The 17,916-nt window shown below is 44.6% G+C and overlaps 1 protein-coding gene across 4 annotated transcripts in view; it reads right to left on the reverse strand.

Moving 5' to 3' along the window:
* Nucleotides 1-17,601, reverse strand: part of LOC147019168 (hepatocyte growth factor receptor-like) — a 125,654-nt gene extending 108,053 nt beyond the window's left edge. For 2 of the 4 annotated variants that reach the window (XM_085899487.1, XM_085899484.1), the window contains exon 1: nucleotides 17,422-17,601. The gene's annotated coding sequence lies outside the window, so the exon portion shown is untranslated. Of the gene's footprint in view, nucleotides 1-4,875; nucleotides 5,063-17,225; nucleotides 17,360-17,421 lie in introns of those variants that run through there. The other 2 variants (XM_085899486.1, XM_085899485.1) reach the window with 2 other exon arrangements.
* Nucleotides 17,602-17,916: the final 315 nt, after the last annotated feature.

Below are 17,916 nucleotides of genomic sequence, written 5' to 3' on the forward strand. Positions count from 1 at the left end.
ATCAACAGGGACTGTGGCACTACTTGTCAGGATGGAAGGGAAAATGGATGAAGCAAAATACAGAAAAATCCTTGAGGAAAACCTGCTGCCCTCTGCAAAAAAGCTGAAAATGGGACGGAAGGTCACTTTTCAGTATGACGACGACGTGAAGCACACAGTCAAAGATACACTGGAGTGGCTAAGGAACAAAAAGATAAATGTCCTTGAGTGGCACAGTCAGAGCCACGACCTCAATCCAATCGAAAATCTGTCCCACGACTTGAAGATTGCTGTCCATCAATGCACCTCACGCATCTTGATTGAGCTTGAACAGTTTCGTAGAGAAGAATGTGCAAATATTGCCCAATCAAGGTGCGAAAAGTTGGTAGAGACCTCTCCCAACAGACTCACAGCGATAACTGCTGTCAAAGGTGCTTCCACCAGGGATTAGCTCAGGGGGGCGGGGGGGGGTGGACACTTTTCCAACCAAGATATTCTAGTTTTGTATTTTTCATCACTTTCTGAAATTTGTGGAATTTGTTTTTCACTTGGAACTTGTGGGTTACGATGTGTAAATAAAGGTGTAAAAAGCCCGATTTAATGAAATTCAATTCCAGGCTATAAGGCAACAAAAGGTGAAAATTTTGAAAGGGGGGGTGTAGATTTTCTATCGGCGCTTGTACATGGATTTCCCACTTTTGTATGGAGGGATTTTGTGAGAGAGATGCGCCGTGAATTTAGCGTGTTCATTTCCGGAGTAATGGCCTCTGACTTTCTACATTTAGTCCAACAACCCACCCATTCATTCCTCAAATCTCAAACCCCTCCCCTCGTCATTTCACCTCCCAACCCCCCTCCCCTTCACAACCATCCCCACATTCACGAGTCACATGACATGAATTACCTATTGGTTCAATACAATGGACCCGAATTACTTTAATACAGGACAAAAGATCTTCAATGATGTGCAAATCACCGTGGCATTAAATACATTTGGTACTTTCATTTCCTGCAAAACCCTCTACTTAACACAATGGAGGTGATCATAAGCGATGTAGTGGTCGTCTTCACTCTTTTCATTCCCTGCAAAACTCCAATTTACAAGACATTAAAGGCTGTCATGAGAGCTAAAGGATCATTGTCGCTGCAGTTGACATAATCGTGTGTTCAGCGAAGACAACAACTGCTCACCCTCTCAGCAGTTGCAAAAGGCTGATCGGCTTGTCCTCTGTGGAAAGTGGATGTGGATGAAGTTGGTGATATTGAGAGCCTGAGCAAGTGACAGAAGTACCGAACAAGAGATCATGATCATGCTCCCTTGAAGTTTCACCAGAGCAGATAGACAAGTGCTCTCATGAAGTGATCTCAAGTGCTGATCTAACACACGTCTCGATCTACCGAGCGCTTAGATTCTCTGTTCGTCTCAACTCGTTTCCACCACAAGTCCCCTGCCAGGAGCGAGCGCACTCCACTCGTCACGTCTGCAGAGAGGTCTTGACTCGACGCTGGATCGATCTCCCGGGCATTCTCATCTTCCAATCATTCTTGTCCACAAACAGTTTTTGGACCTTTCCACACATCTTGTCGCATTTGCTGAGACTTTTGATTAATCTCACCCTCATCCATCAAGCTCTCCTTACCACGAGTCTGTTGGCCAAGCCTGCGTTCACCTCTGCCTGTTCGGACCGCAAGAGCCACCAAAGGGGAGCGAGCACGCTGCTGCATGAGTTTGCAAGCAGCATGAGCTCACACAAATCTGTGTGAAGTGCGGCAGGAGCCGTACCCATGCTCTGCTCTCTATCTACTGTCTTCCTCAACATTTCCTCAGAATGATCGATGGCACACCATGTCCTGTGTTTACCATAAATAAGACCACATAAGTGGGCCCATAAGCACCAAGACAGTCTGCTTTCTCATGCATCTATTAATTGTGCCTTTACAGTGCGATTTCTGTCCATCCATTGCAAATATGTGCTCATGATTGCTATCATAAATATATGCCATTGCTGATTGAATCAACATTGTTGTGCTTGTTTCTGACCTGCTCGCTTTTGTCCTCACCTCCATTGGTCCGACATTGTGTGTAAGTTTAGTTGGACAGGAAGTTTTGCCCCAGTGATTGGCTCTGGGATTGTCCAACAGGCTTCCATGGTTTGCTCAGCCATAGAAAATAGACAGGTGGCTGTTGAGGGCGTGACCCCTCATTAGGGTTTCCATGCTAACAGGAAGGTAACATGTAACCAAGGAACGAAAACCACACGAGGCTCGGTGGTTCCAATTGGCAGGTAAGGTTACCTAACGACACACCGGAATGCAGGAGTTATCTGTGGCCGGCAGCCTCAGGACAGGAGGTCAGGTAAAGGTCCGAGGAGCTCCCTTGTGATAACCCCAGATGCATAACAATATATTGGTTTTGATTTTAACACGTGATAATCAGGACACACTACATTCCAACATTCACCAGTAAATACTGTATTTGTTTGTCCTTGTCCTTCCAAGATTTGTTCATGCGAATCCAGGTAGCAAATGGCACTGGAACAAGTCTGGCTAAATGTCAGTACAACAGGCATTGTCCAGTCAGAGTCGGGCCAACATCCTTGGCATACTGAGAAGGCATTACACCTGAGGAATGCCACTCGATTCGTCTGTATTCAACTCTGGAAGGAAATGTTGATGACACGCAAGGCTTTAAATCATGTATCTATGTACATTCGTGAGAGTTAAAAATAAAAATAAAAACTTTCCATATTCCCATAAACTCCCATGACGCATCTTGGCGATGAGAAGGATGACTCGAGCACATTGCTCGCCAATGCAGAAGTTAACTCCAACGCGATTGGCTTTCACAATGTGTGACATTGCAGTCACTTGCCATGATAAAATGCTGATATATATCTGAAGTACAGGTCTCTCCTCCGAAATTCCCGTCATACGTGAGCAATTCGAGGGATAACACTACGAGTGAAGAATGAACACAAACCACCTCGTCGTGCCATCATCCTACTCCACCTCGTTCTTCAACCAAAATCACATTTTTGTAAACACAAGGGTCATGCCAAAGGTTCAGTGAACAACATAAGAAAATACACTGAATTATGATATTCATATCACATCATTTGATGACTACCTTGGTTATCATGGCTGCTTTCGGTTCACTAACCACGAGGTTCCTGAAGCCAGCATAGAAGTATTCCTTATGAAATGGTTTCAGCACAAATGATGTACTTGTGTTCAACACATCAGTGGATGATGATGATGATATGCCAAGGAAATAATCTGATCAATGCTTTGGTGTTGTGCACAGTCACAGAAGCCTGTGGCTCCACCAGATCTTCGGCAAGACAACCATGTTTCTTGTTGAAAGCCACCATTTATGCAAAAGAGCAAGGATGGATTTGAATCCAAAATTGAGCACTCAGCACATTCGACAAGCGTGTGCCATTCGAATATGGAAAGGCACACATTAAATTTGGAGCGACGTGAAATGCATTTTGTATGCCACTCCCAACAGATCGATTCTACAAGTTTGGCATACCAATCTAAAGTAGCCAGAACTTGCTGAGCACGTGTTTCACCAAACCAATACTTGCCATTCATGAAAATGGTGAGAGAAGCAATCTGAACGAGAAGGACACTCGGTAGAAGGCATACCTCCGCCAGGTAATGCCTGATCCAAGAGAACATATCGGGCCGAATACATTTTTGAAATATCATGTGATACAGCACTATATTGTTTTTGGCCCCATCTCTCAATGGTGAAGAATCACTTTGAAAATTAAATCATTCTCGGATCCAGATCTTCACCAAAACTGAATCAATTCTTCCTGCCATACACCCAACCTGTCCACCAACTTTCATCCGAATCAGTCCACAACTTTTTGACATAACGTGCTATATCTTAGTTTAGCCCGATCTCTCAATTGGTGAAGGATCACTTCAAAAAATTATCAGATCCGCATCCGGATCTTCACCAAGTTCGAATCAATTCGTCCTTGGTACACCCAACCTGTCCGCAAGATTTTGTCTGAATCGGTCCATAACCTTTTGAGATATCCTGCTCATAGACACAGACAGACAGACAGACAGACAGACAGGCAAACAGGCAGTTGTGAAAACATAACCTCTGTCCACCTTCGGTGGTGGAGTTAATGAATGAGACGCCATGATTCTCTCAGCGGGTTGACGTGATGTGAAACCACAGAATTACACTGGAAATTGTTTGATGTCAGTTCGCATTACGATGAGCGGTTTTCATGCTGTGCTGGATTGCTGAAGGGGTAAGTGAAGCCAGGTTTTCCCCAAGGTGATGACGCACAGATAACGCCAGAACATCAACCACAACTTGCAACATTCAAAAACGCATGACCCACCAAACTCTGGAATACAAGACGCTGCACAATCATCATCCAAAATCCTCCACCTGCACACATACCCAACGCTTCCTCCTTCCTCTCAATAAAAGCAAAGATTTTTTAAAAAAATTCTGGATCTTGTGGTCTGTTGCAGATACGTGCAGCCAAGCAGTCATAAACAGAGGAGAGGACGGACCGCGCAACTTTATCCGTCTTAGCCTCCGCTGAAAAGTACATATTGTTCAAACATCAGATCCTACATGTCGTTTGGGCCCTCCGGATTCCAGCAAAAAAATTTTCAACACGCCATTTGGAATTTAGTCATGGTGCTGGGAGTAACTCTCCTAATCTTTCCGAAAGACACAGTGAGATCATTAAAAGTCCACCAATTAATGCCAGCACATGGGACACCGAGCTTAATGTCCAAATGAGTGACGGCGCACTTTGTGAGGCAATGCCCATCCTGCGAAGCACCAATACGATAGCATCTAGTCGGGTCAAGAATCGAACCCAAATCTGACGGCTCGAAGGTAAGTGTACGTACCTGTGTGTGAACCGTCTTGTTGGCCGCCACTCCAATCCCCCACAAATCTCAACTCCAAGGGAATAACGACCGAACTTCCATCGGAACTCCACGTCGTCCAAGTGTTTAAATTCTGGGCTATAATGTTACGAGGCAAATCCGACTCCCAGTTAATGGGAAGCAGCCACGGAAGATTACATTTGTGATGATCTGCGGCCAAAACTAATTTCAGGAAAGAAGTTTTAATTTATCTTTGAACCAACAATGCATAACAATACAAGCCTCGGTGGTGTGGCCAATCTGGTGACTTGTAAGGAATCCCAAGCCCTCATCATGGTCTGGACACTTACGGCAACAGGAAGTGGGATTATCCACCATTCCTAAGAGTGCATTCACAATTATTGCTTCAGCATCCTGCCATGGTTGTTGTCAATCCGGTTAATGACATTTCAACATATCTCACAGATCCTGCAATTTGAGTTCAACAATACATGTCATGACTGGCCACTCCACAAAACTTGTCCCCCCCCCGCCAACCATTTCATGAATGAACTATATATTACAAACGAAGCCAAAGCTTAACTTTAACTGAGCCCACTGACACGTTGCATCTACCAAGGTGCATTGCTATAATGAGTCTGGGTTTTATTTTATTTTTTTTGGACACAAAGTCAAGGCTCATGGAAGAGCTATACAACACTGGATGTATTTGGATGCAACAGAACGAAAGGAGCAGTTGAAAGAGAAGGGAAATGCCAACAGTACAAGTGAAGGGCAAAGTAGATGGAGACTTGGACAACTAAGGATGTGCAGAGAAATGAGGGGTGAGGGAAGGAAGCATGGGGTGGACAAAAGGGATACCAGAAGGAAACTCTCACCAAGGAAAAAAAACTGGACATTTGGAAGGAGGTAGGTTTGGAAATGGGGGAGTTAACTGGGGTAGAAAAGATCATGGTTTTGGAGGGGGAGGGGGGGGATAATATGAGATGGTGGTGAACAGCTGTCTTGAAGACCTGGAGGGAAGAATGTTCTCACACTTCTCAGACGATCGCCTCTCCTCTCTCCTCTCTCTTCTCCTCGTGCTGCGGAGCATCCATTTTTTGAAATCCCACCATTTGCCATTCGGTCCGTTTTCAAAATTCTGATAATACTCATCGACTAAGAACACTTACGTCCAATTAAGAACTCTATCTCTTACAGCTGGCCAGTATAGCTGTGCAAAGTACTCACAATTTCCTCTGAACCACATGCGCCTTATCAGCAGGTCTCACAACCCGACACATGCACAGTCAAGAACACAATTTCCTCAGAGAGAGAGAGAGAGAGACACACCCACTGTGGCTACGATGCATCGCAACAATGTTTACGAAATAATATTTGCCCAATTTGTGGTCCACAAGCAAAGCGCTAGATCTAGTCTCTCCCGACCCACTTCTCCAAAAGGGATGAAAGGCATCTGCATCCTTTATGCTTACACATATGGAGCAACGTGGAATATAGCAACCAACGTGGATGCTTGCACGTAATGAGCTTGGAGGCTTTCCGCAACTCGACATAGGTCTCTGTGAGCAGGATCTCAAAAAGTTATGGACGGATTCGGACGAAACTTGGAGGAAAGGTTGGGTGTGTGACGAGGATGAATATATTCGATTTTGGTGAAGATCCGAATCCGGATCCTGTCGATCAGTGGGATACAGAACGTAACGTTCCGCCTGGCAGAGGTGCGTGATCCACCGAGTGCCGTTCTCGTTTATCCAAGAGAACGACAAACTCGGCCAATGAATGAAAATACAAAATATGCATCGTGATTTTCCAGGTGCGAGTTGGAAAACACAGCAAGGAGTCATTTAAATTCCTCACGGCTGTAAAAGGAGATGAGTGATGAGGTTGGAATTCAGATCAAAACTAATAACACTTCAGATCAAAGTGTAGTTTGCACACTATTGTTACAGCAAGGAATCGTCCATCGAGTATTTGCAGTTTGGATTGAATCGGTGAATATGAGGAATTTAAACAATGGGATATAAACATGTGTTTCGGTACGATAACATTCCCATCTGAACTCTTGGCTGTTGACATGTTCAAATTCCAAACAACATGTGTGAGTACATCGACTACTACTCTAATGCCCTTGTTGTCGACCAATGCTTTTGTACGAGCTCCTCCAAAAGCCTCAGAACACTATAAAAATCAGACCACTGGACCTGTAGCTCATGTTGTCACCCACATTTGGTAGCATTCCGACTGGTGGGTCTGGAGAAGAAGATTTTTGAAGAAATTTACTAAGTTGGCTATTTTGACCTACTTGGAGTCATGTGACTGGAACGAGCTTTGCAATTCCTGTTCCCAGTCAGGAGCGGAATGTTGCTGCCAAATTACAGCCGGATCGGCCCGGCGGTTTGGCCGGAGAAGTTGAAAAAGGGGATGGACAGACGGTGCGCGATGCCAATACCTTATCTGGCATTTAAATTCCAGATAAGCTTAAATAAAATTAAATAAAATATATTTTAAAAAAAGAAGACATTACGACACATCACCACAACACGTCGACATATACAAATGCACAATTACACAAAACGTGGAGAGGGTAAAAGATGGGTCCCGCTCATGTCGGTTTGTGAAAGTGGGTTTCCTTCAGAGCACAAACAGATAGATTAAATGTCGATGTACGTAAAGAGACTTGATGTATGCAATTGGGGTTATGGACGTTGGACAATGTCGCGCAGCTTGTACGGAGATCAGAGAAGCTTGCGCTGACAGTCATAAAGCCTGATGCAATGGTACGTTACTGAACGTAGCAACTACGAAGTGCAAGTATTCTCCCTCGCTTCTCCTCCGCTGCCTGGATCCATGCTCTGGGTCCTCAGTGGAGACCCAGACGTTTCAAGGATCCACCTTTCTTTCTTTCACTCACAACAGTTGGCATAATTTGGCTGATAAGTACAGGTTAGCAATCCAGGTAAAGTAAATAATTTCCTCACAAATTGTGTGATCTCATGTCAAAAGGGACACCAGAAATAAAATTTGACCAAGCTGAATACCATGAATGACCCCGACGTTGAATGAAAGCTGATATTATCAAATGATGTTGATACTTGGGCAGCTGATTACCAGATAATATTTAAAAAAACAACAAGAATGAATACCATGAATGATCGCGAGGTCAAATAAAAGCAGATTACTAAATGATGTTGATAATACTTACACAGCCGATTACCAAACACAGCAAGATGGCGACTATCTAGCTTAACTAGGAACAGCAAGGTTATCCAGCGTAACTCGGAACAGCAAGGTTATCCAGCTTAACTTTGAACACAGCAAGGTTATCCAGCTTAACTAGGAACAGCAAGGTTATCTAGCTTAACTAGACACAACAATGTTATCCAGCTTAACTAGGCACAGCAAGGTTTTCTCGCTTCACGAGGCACAGCAAGGTTTTCCAGCTTAACTATGAACACAGCAAGATTAACTGACTTAACTATGAACACAGCAAGATTATCCAGCTTAACTATGAACACAGCAAGGTTATCTAGCTTAACTAGGCACAGCGAGGTTTTCCAGATCAACTATGAACACAACTTGGCTTTCCAGCTTAACTCGGAACAGCAAGGTTATCCAGCTTAACTAGGAACAGCAAGGTTATCTAGCTTAACTAGGCACAGCGAGGTTTTCCAGATCAACTATGAACACAGCTTGGCTTTCCAGCTTAACTCGGAACAGCAAGGTTATCCAGCTTAACTAGGCACAGCAAGGTTTTCTCGCTTCACGAGGCACAGCAAGGTTTTCCAGCTTAACTATGAACACAGCAAGATTAACTGACTTAACTATGAACACAGCAAGATTATCCAGCTTAACTATGAACACAGCAAGGTTATCTAGCTTAACTAGGCACAGCGAGGTTTTCCAGATCAACTATGAACACAACTTGGCTTTCCAGCTTAACTCGGAACAGCAAGGTTATCCAGCTTAACTAGGAACAGCAAGGTTATCTAGCTTAACTAGGCACAGCGAGGTTTTCCAGATCAACTATGAACACAGCTTGGCTTTCCAGCTTAACTCGGAACAGCAAGGTTATCCAGCTTAACTAGGAACAGCAAGGCTATCTAGCTTAACTAGGAACAGCAATGTTATCCAGCTTAACTATGAACACAACAAGGTTTTCCAGCTTAACTATGAACACAATAAGGTTATCCAGCTTAACTAGGCACAACAATGTTATCCAGCTTAACTCGGCACAGCAAGGTTTTCCAGCTTAACTATGAACACAGCAAGATTAGCTTGCTTAACTATGAACACAGCAAGGTTTTCCAGCTTCACTATGAACACAGCAAGGTTATCCAACTTAACTAGGCACAACAATGTTATCCAGCTTAACTATGAACACAGCAAGGTTTTCCAGCTTAACTATGAACACAGCAAGATTAGCTTGCTTAACTATGAACACAGCAAGGTTTTCCAGCTTCACTATGAACACAGCAAGGTTATCCAGCTTAACTAGGCACAACAATGTTATCCAGCTTAACTATGAACACAACAAGGTTATCCAGCTTAACTAGGCACAACAATGTTATCCAGCTTAACTCGGCACAGCAAGGTTTTCCAGCTGAACTATGAACACAGCAAGGTTTTCCAGCTTAACTATGAACACAGCAAGATTAGCTTGCTTAACTATGAACACAGCAAGGTTTTCCAGCTTCACTATGAACACAGCAAGGTTATCCAGCTTAACTATGAACACAGCAAGGTTATCCAGCTTAACTATGAACACAACAAGGTTATCCAGCTTAACTAGGCACAACAAGGTTATCCAGCTTAACTATGAACACAGCAAGATTAGCTTGCTTAACTATGAACACAGCAAGGTTTTCCAGCTTCACTATGAACACAGCAAGGTTATCCAGCTTAACTATGAACACAGCAAGGTTATCCAGCTTAACTATGAACACAACAAGGTTATCCAGCTTAACTAGGCACAACAATGTTATCCAGCTTAACTCGGCACAGCAAGGTTTTCCAGCTGAACTATGAACACAGCAAGGTTTTCCAGCTTAACTATGAACACAGCAAGATTAGCTTGCTTAACTATGAACACAGCAAGGTTTTCCAGCTTCACTATGAACACAGCAAGGTTATCCAGCTTAACTAGGCACAACAATGTTATCCAGCTTAACTATGAACACAGCAAGGTTATCAAGCTTAACTAAGCAGGTCATGGTACAACAAAGCAGAAAACCAACATATAAACTAAATATTTTAATCATTAACCTCCGCCATCTTCGAAGATGGATGGAGGTTACTGTTTTCACCCCTTTCTGTTTGTTTGTTTGTTGGTATGTTTGCTTGTTTGTTTGTGAACAGTATTACGGAAAAACTCCTCGACGGATTTCGACGAAACTTGGTGGGGGGGAAGGGGGTGAGGTATGGTCCAAGGATCATGCCATTAAATTTTGGACTTGGTCCCCCCCCCAAAACAAATTGTTAGAGTAAAAAAATTTTTTTTTTTTGCATTTCTACATGTTCTAAGTGATTTCCAACCCCCCAAGAAATTGTTACTCCCCCCCAAAAAAATTGTTGGAGAAAAAAAAAAAATTTTTTTTTTGCATTTCTACGTTTTTAGTGATTCCCACCCCCCCCCCACCACCACCCCCAAAAAAAATTGTTTGAGAATTTTTTTTTTTGCATTTCTACATGTTTTAAGTGATTTCCAACCCCCCCCAATTTTTTTTTTTTTGCATTCTACATGTTTTAAGTGATTTCCAACTCCCCCAAAAAATTGTTACCCCCCCCAAAAAATTTTTTTTTTTGCATTTCTACATTTTTAAGTGATTTCCAACCCCCCCCCCAAAAAAATTGTTAGAGAAAAAAATTTGTTTCTGCACTTCTACATGTTTTAAGTGATTTCCAACCCCCCCCCAAAAAAAGATTGTTCGAGAAAAAAAACATTTTTTGCAACTTTTTTTTCAACAAAATTGATTTCTTCTTTTTGCATTTCTACATATTTTAAGTGATTTCCAACCCCCCCTCCCACCCCCCCAAAAATGGAGAAAAGAACTATAACTCTGTCAGCACTGTTGACATAATATTTAATGAATAAGATACAAGGTTCACTTGAGTGACACAGCAGTATTTGCGGCGGAGGTTTTGCACTCTCCCGAGTGCTTCCCCTCTAGTTTTCACTGTTTTAATGAATGAGAAATTAAAAAACCCTCATTGTGTGAAAATGTTACAAATAAACCAATTGGCCCTGGAGGGTTCGTAGGTCACGTGACACACCTGGGTGTTCGCACATCATGTGTGATGGATCGATCTTCGGTGACGATGACGAACAATCATCACATTACAGACATCAGTTTACGTGGGAGTGAAGAAAAGCAAGTCCAATCGTCATCGTCATCGTCTCCACCAAATGCGAGTCCAGTTACCAAACACCTCATTAAACCAGCAATTCCTTATGAACACTTTTGAATGCAGTGCTTGCTCGAGTGCTTAAGCCACTTTGCGAGCGCTCTCCAAGAAACTTGTTAACTGAACACACCCACTACCGGATTTAGGGGTGGCCAGGTGGGGCCATGGCCCCGGGGCCCCCCACATTTAGCCCCCCCACGCCCACAATTTTGATGACATTTTGAAAATCCCTTGAAAATGTGCTTCTAAAGTTTTATTGTCGGTGAATGAAGATTGTAAACTCTTTGTAAGGATATCTTTTCAAAATTGTCTGTCATTGTGAGGGTCCTTTTCAAGCTTTGGCTTTTTCAAGCCGTTTCTTCCACGGTCCACAGAACGGATCCAACATGGTCAAAAATTCCTGGGCCCACATTCGGATCTTTTTTTGGATCAATCATCGATGCTTCGGTTGGTTGAGCGTGACCAACTAACTACGGCTCTGCCCGCCAGAGCCCAGAAAGCACAGACGGAATACAGATGTCCAGCCAGAGGAGAGGTGCAAAGGTGAAAGTCGATGTGGTAAAATTAGGCCAGGCCAGCACAGCACACGGCCGGCAGGGGTAGTATTGTACACACTGAAACTGCGGCTGGCAGGGAACGCTGTCAGTACCCTGCTTACTGGCGCGCACAGCACAGTAACACGGTGTGACTTTCTATGTTCCAGGTTTGTGAAACATACTTGTTGTTCGTGATTCTGGTACGTCCCATGTGCACTCTGACAATATCTCGGTGACTCGGTACCTACCAGCTGCAGAAACCACAATGAGCGGCTTTGGTGACGACAGGCACAAATCCTGGGCTCCACGGAAATATGACGGTGGTGCTCAAAAGCGGAAACGTTCCAAGGAAAAAGATGAAAGACACAATGCCATCGTCGACAAGACCCGGAAAATCTCAGAGTTTTTCACTCCTGCACAAACAGGCGATTCGTCCATGAGAGAGGCTGGAACACCAACAGAGACAGAACAAGCGGATTTGGCAACGCAACCCCCAGCGTCAATATTTGCCCAACATCTCGGAAGGTTCCACCGATGAAGAACATGCATCAGATCAAGAAGCGCGAGATATACTGACTGATCGTGGACCTGGCTTTGCCAATTGCATTGGATGTTGGCCTCCTGAGCGACCGTCATCAGAGATGATCGACAACTGGGCATCACGAGATTTGGAGCCTGCAGAATTCGACTGGTCCCTTCGATTCATCCATACAGTTCATTGAAGGTGGGAAACGCTGCTGCTCCAAGAATCTTTTTTACCGTAGACTACAAAACGGAGAGTCTGTGAAAAGGTCCTGGCTTTGCTTCTCCACATCAACCGGAAAACTGTACTGCATCGCTTACGAGCTCTTTGGAGTCGCTACTGCCCTGGGCGGGGAAGGATTCAATGACTGGAAGCATGCCAGTCGTTCTATCGAGGTGCATGAGCGTTCGCATGTACATTGTGTGAATATCATCCGCTTGTCAGACAGAGCAACATACACAGGTCTTGTGGACACTCAACTCGTCAACCAGGTGAGTGATATTGCGTCCCATTGGAGGGAGGTGCTGAAACGAAGTGTGAGCGTGATATTGTTTCTCGTTGAGCATGGTCTAGCGTTCCGTGGATCGGATGAAATTGTTGGGTCACGGATGAATGGTAACTACCATGGTTTAATGGAATTACTTGCGGAATACGATCCATTTTTGGCGCAGCACATTCAGAAATATGCCAACCAAGGTAGTGGCCACACCAAATACTTATCATCTTCGACATGTGAAGAGTTCGTCTCCATCATCAGAAAATCTGTTCTGGATAACATCGTGGCTCGTGTGAAAGAGGAAAAATACTTCTCTGTGTCAGTTGATTCTATTCCTGACATAAGCCACATCGACCAGCTCACAGTTATTCTACGATACATCGAGAACGAGGCTCCAGTGGAGCGTTTCATGACCTTTCTGAGCAACACAGGACACACTGGACTCCAGCAAGCGACGGCATTAATGGATTTTTTGAAAGCCATTGGATTGGACATCGCTAACTGCCGAGGACAATCTTACGATAACGCATCTAATACGAGTGGCCGATACAATGGGATGCAGCAAATGATCAAACAGGAGAACCATCTCGCAATATTTGTGCCATGCGTGACGCACTCTCTGAACTTAGTCGGTCAGTCGGCCGTGGGATGCTGTAGACCTGCAGCAGCATTCTTTGAATTCGTAGAACAAGTGTATGTATTTTTTTACAGCTTCCATGTCGCGCTACGCCAGATTATTTGATGCCCTGAAAGCCAAAGGTCTGCAAGTACCAAAGCGCCTCAGTGACACTCGCTGGTCGGCTCATTCTGATGCAACCTGAGCTCTTGTAGACGGTTACAGCGAAATCATGGATGTCCTCGATGAAATCGCAAACGATGAACAACTGAATAGTGAAACGAGAAACACCGCCGAGACACTTCACCAAACGATGTGCACGCTCGAGATAGGGTTCTATGCTGGTTTCTGGTCTACTGTCCTTGGTAGATTTGATCGTATGAGTAAAACCCTTCAGTCGCAAGCTACCGATCTCAACACAGCCGTGCAGCTCCTCAAGTCACTGGCGAGCTTCGTGCAGTCATTACGCGATCAGTTTGATACATTCGTTGTTGACGGAGTGGAGCGCTCAGGTACGGAGGAATTCACGCGCGGATCGCGTAGATGAAAGCGTAATGTCCGCCTCGCTCCCTTGGACTACGGACACACTCCAGAAGTAGAACTAGACGCCAAGGAGTCCTTTCGCATCAGTGGATACATTGCAGTGATCGACGTACTGCTGTCGCAGTTGGAAAAGTGTACAAACGCTTTAAGCGAGATGAGCGACAGATTTGGATTCCTGCGTGCTCTTGTTCAACTCGAAGTGGAGCAGATTCGAGAGTCATGCTCGAAGGTCGTCGAGCTGTATCGGGAAGATCTATCACCTGACCTCACAGAAGACATGATTCAGTTCCAAGCCATGATGAAGGAGTCAGAGCCAGACTCGGGCCGTACTGAACTCGAGATGTACAGTTTTCTCATCGAGCGAAAACTCACCGATACTTTCACAAACGTGGAAGTGCTGCTTCGGATTTACCTCTCACTGATGGTGTCGAACTGCTCTGGGGAGCGCTCGTTTTCGAAACTCAAGCTCATCAAGAACCACCTTCGCTCCACGATGGGGCAGCAGAGACTGGTCAATCTGACCATCATTTCAACCGAATCCGATGTGCTCAATTCCTGCAGGTTGACAGTATCATATCCGAGTTCGCTGCCGCGAAGTCGCGCAGGAAGTTTGTCCATTGATTAAGGCACCGTGTGTATGTTCATTGATGTGGATGACACTGCCGTATATTTGAGGTCGCTGGAAGTCGGCTATTAATCACCATTTCGGATTTCTCTTGCCCAGAGGGTTTTTAGAAGTTAGAAGATTTTTAGTCGAAGTTCGTAGTATTATATGATTAATGACAGTGTGTCGTTTGTTATTTTCTTTTATTAGTCCATCTCTTACTCTTGCAGCAACAGCATTTTTGTGATTCGATTTCAGAATGAACTCAGAGATAAGTCATCAGCTCATAGATACAGTGGGGAGAACAAGTATTTGATACACTGCCGATTTTGCTGGTTTTCCCCACTTACAAAGCACGTAGAGGTCTGTAATTTTTATCATAGGTACACTTCAACTGTGAAAGACGGAATCTAAAACAAAAATCCTGAAAATCACATTGGATGATTTTTAAATAATTAATTTGCATTTTATTGCATGAAATAAGTGTTTGATACATCAGAAAAACAGAACTTAATATTTGGTACAGAAAACGTTGTTTGCAATTACAGAGATCAGACGTTTCCTGTAGTTCTTAACCAGGTTTGCACAGACTGCAGCAGGGATTTTGGCCCACTCCTCCATAGAGATCTTCTCCAGATCCTTCAGGTTTCGGGGCTGTTGCTGGGCAACACAGACTTTCAGCTCCCTCCAAAGATTTTCTATTGGGTTCAGGTCTGAAGACTGGCTGGGCCACTCCAGGACCTTGAGATGCTTCTTACGGAGCCACTCCTTAGTTTCCCTGGCTGTGTGTTTCGGGTCGTTGTCATGCTGGAAGACCCAGCCACGTCCCATCTTCAATGCTCTTGTTGAGGGAAGGAGGTTGTTTGCCAAGATCTCGAGATACATGGCCCCATCCATCCTCCCCTCAATACGGTGCAGTCGTCCTGTCCCCTTTGCAGAAAAGCATCCCCAAAGAATGATGTTTCCACCTCCATGCTTCACGGTTGGGATGGTGTTCTTGGGGTTGTACTCATCCTTCTTCTTCCTCCAAACACGGCGAGTGGAGTTTAAACCAAAAAGCTCTATTTTGGTCTCATCAGACCACATGACCTTCTCCCATTCCTCCTCTGGATCATCCAGATGGTCATTGGCAAACTTCAGATGGGCCTGGACATGCGCTGGCTTGAGCAGAGGGACCTTGCGTGCGCTGCAGGATTTTAATCCATGACGGCATCGTGTGTTACTTATGGTTTTCTTTGATACTGTGGTCCCAGCTCTCTTCAGGTCATTGACCAGGTCCCGCCGTGTAGTTCTGGGCTGATCCCTCACCTTTCTCATGATCATTGAGGCTCCACGAGGTGAGATCTTGCATGGAGCCCCAGACCGAGGGAGATTGACTGTTATCTTGAACTTCTTCCATTATCTAATAATTGCGCCAACAGTTGTTGCCTTCTCACCAAGCTGCTTGCCTATTGTCCTTAGACAGCTCTCTGGTCTTGCCCATTTTGGAGAGGTTGGAGTGTGATTGATTGAGTGTGGACAGGTGTCTTTTATGCAGATAACGAGTTCAAACAGGTGCAGTTAATACAGGTAATGAGTGGAGAATGGGAGGGCTTCTTAAAGACAAAACTAACAGGTCTGTGAGAGCCGGAATTCTTACTGGTTGGTCGGTGATCAAATACTTATTTCATGCAATAACATGCAAATTAATTATTTAAAAATCATACAATGTGATTTTCAGGATTTTTGTTTTAGATTCCATCTTTCACAGTTGAAGTGTACCTGTGATAAAAATTACAGACCTCGACGTGCTTTATAAGTGGGAAAACCTGCAAAATCGGCAGTGTATCAAATACTTGTTCTCCCCACTGTAAGTCACCCGCCATATCAATAACAATCCATCCATCTCGTCATATTGTCAGATTTAATTGTCATTTGTGAACATGTATGCCAAATCATTCCTGATCAGGATCTGCCACATCGATAGATGTAAGTTCAGTTGTTGATGAAAAAGCAGTTATAATTTAAGTTGTTGATGAATGTCCAAATTTGGGGGCCCCCCCCACAATCATTGTGCCCACGGCCCCCCACATGGTAAATCTGGCCCTGAACACACCCCAGGACTTCATGTGTGTGACACGAGAACGTGGACGCCATGCTGGTGTTCCCAAGGGCACTCAGTGCAATGGCGCCGATCCCCCTCCTCCCCCCAGGCCAAGTTACGCCAGGAATTTGGAATTTGACCAGGACGTCAGCGATACCGCCTCGCCTCGTCTTTGTCAACAACCTCGGGAGCGTTCCGTTAGTAAGCAGCTTGTAAATAGCTCGCCAAGCGGCTTAAGCACTCGAGCAAACATCCCAACGAAAGGGTCAACAAGGAACGGCTGGCTTGGCAAGCGATAGCAAGCAGATTGGTAATGAAACACACCCCAGATCTTTGATGTGCAAGTACAATCATGCTTCCAGGTAGGACACCCGGCTTAATATCCGAACGAGAGACGGCGCCCACCTCTGCAAGCAAGCGAAACACCAATCCAACAGTCGGGAGTCCGGTTGGGAATCCAACTTCACCTGGACAGCTCAAAAGGTAAGTTCACCACGTGTGCGCTGACCAATCAGACCGATATAATTAATATAATCACAAACAGAAAAGTAAATAAAAAGTGTACCGGGTAAAACAAAACATCACCCAGCGGAGCAGGCAGGTACTCGATGGCTCTTCAAAGAAGGTTTCGGTGGAACAAGTTACAAAAGGAAAAGGATGAAATGAATTGGAAATCTCAAGATATGAACCCCGTACACACAACGCGGGCACTGTACCGTGGAACGTTTGTGACTGCACCGAGCACGCTCGTTTAGCCTCACCTGGTATGACGGAGGTGAGATGAAAGCTGGAAAATAATAAAATAAACAGTCCGTTATTTACTCCTGTAAATAGTTATGGTAACTCCTTGTTAACCTCGCACGGCAACGATCACCGACCACATCCCCCCTAAAGAGTCCCGAATGGGCGCGATCATCCTGACGCATTGTGGGCGGTCACTCGGAAAACTTTCAACCAATGGGAAGCGAGCAACGACGCCCTGGTGATGAGCTCACTCAAAAAGTTCCTGTAAACTTTCTCCGGAGGACAAAGGTGCTTTGGGTGACACCTTTTGATTTTTCTACATGTTCGAAAGACTCGGAAAGGAGCATTTACATGCGGACAGAGAGATTAGGGAACAACGGATTGGACCTCAAACACAGCCGGCCACTTTGGGAGCGTTGACTGCATTTTATACTGGAGTTCTTCCTCCGTTTTACACGTGACATGGCTCAGAGGAGCTTGTCCATACATATATTACGTAACATGGATAGGAG

Source organism: Eptatretus burgeri, chromosome 10, assembly GCF_056783735.1.
Source record: "Eptatretus burgeri isolate ZD-2024b chromosome 10, Ebu_testis_v1, whole genome shotgun sequence".
Taxonomy (NCBI): Eukaryota; Metazoa; Chordata; class Myxini; order Myxiniformes; family Myxinidae; genus Eptatretus; species Eptatretus burgeri.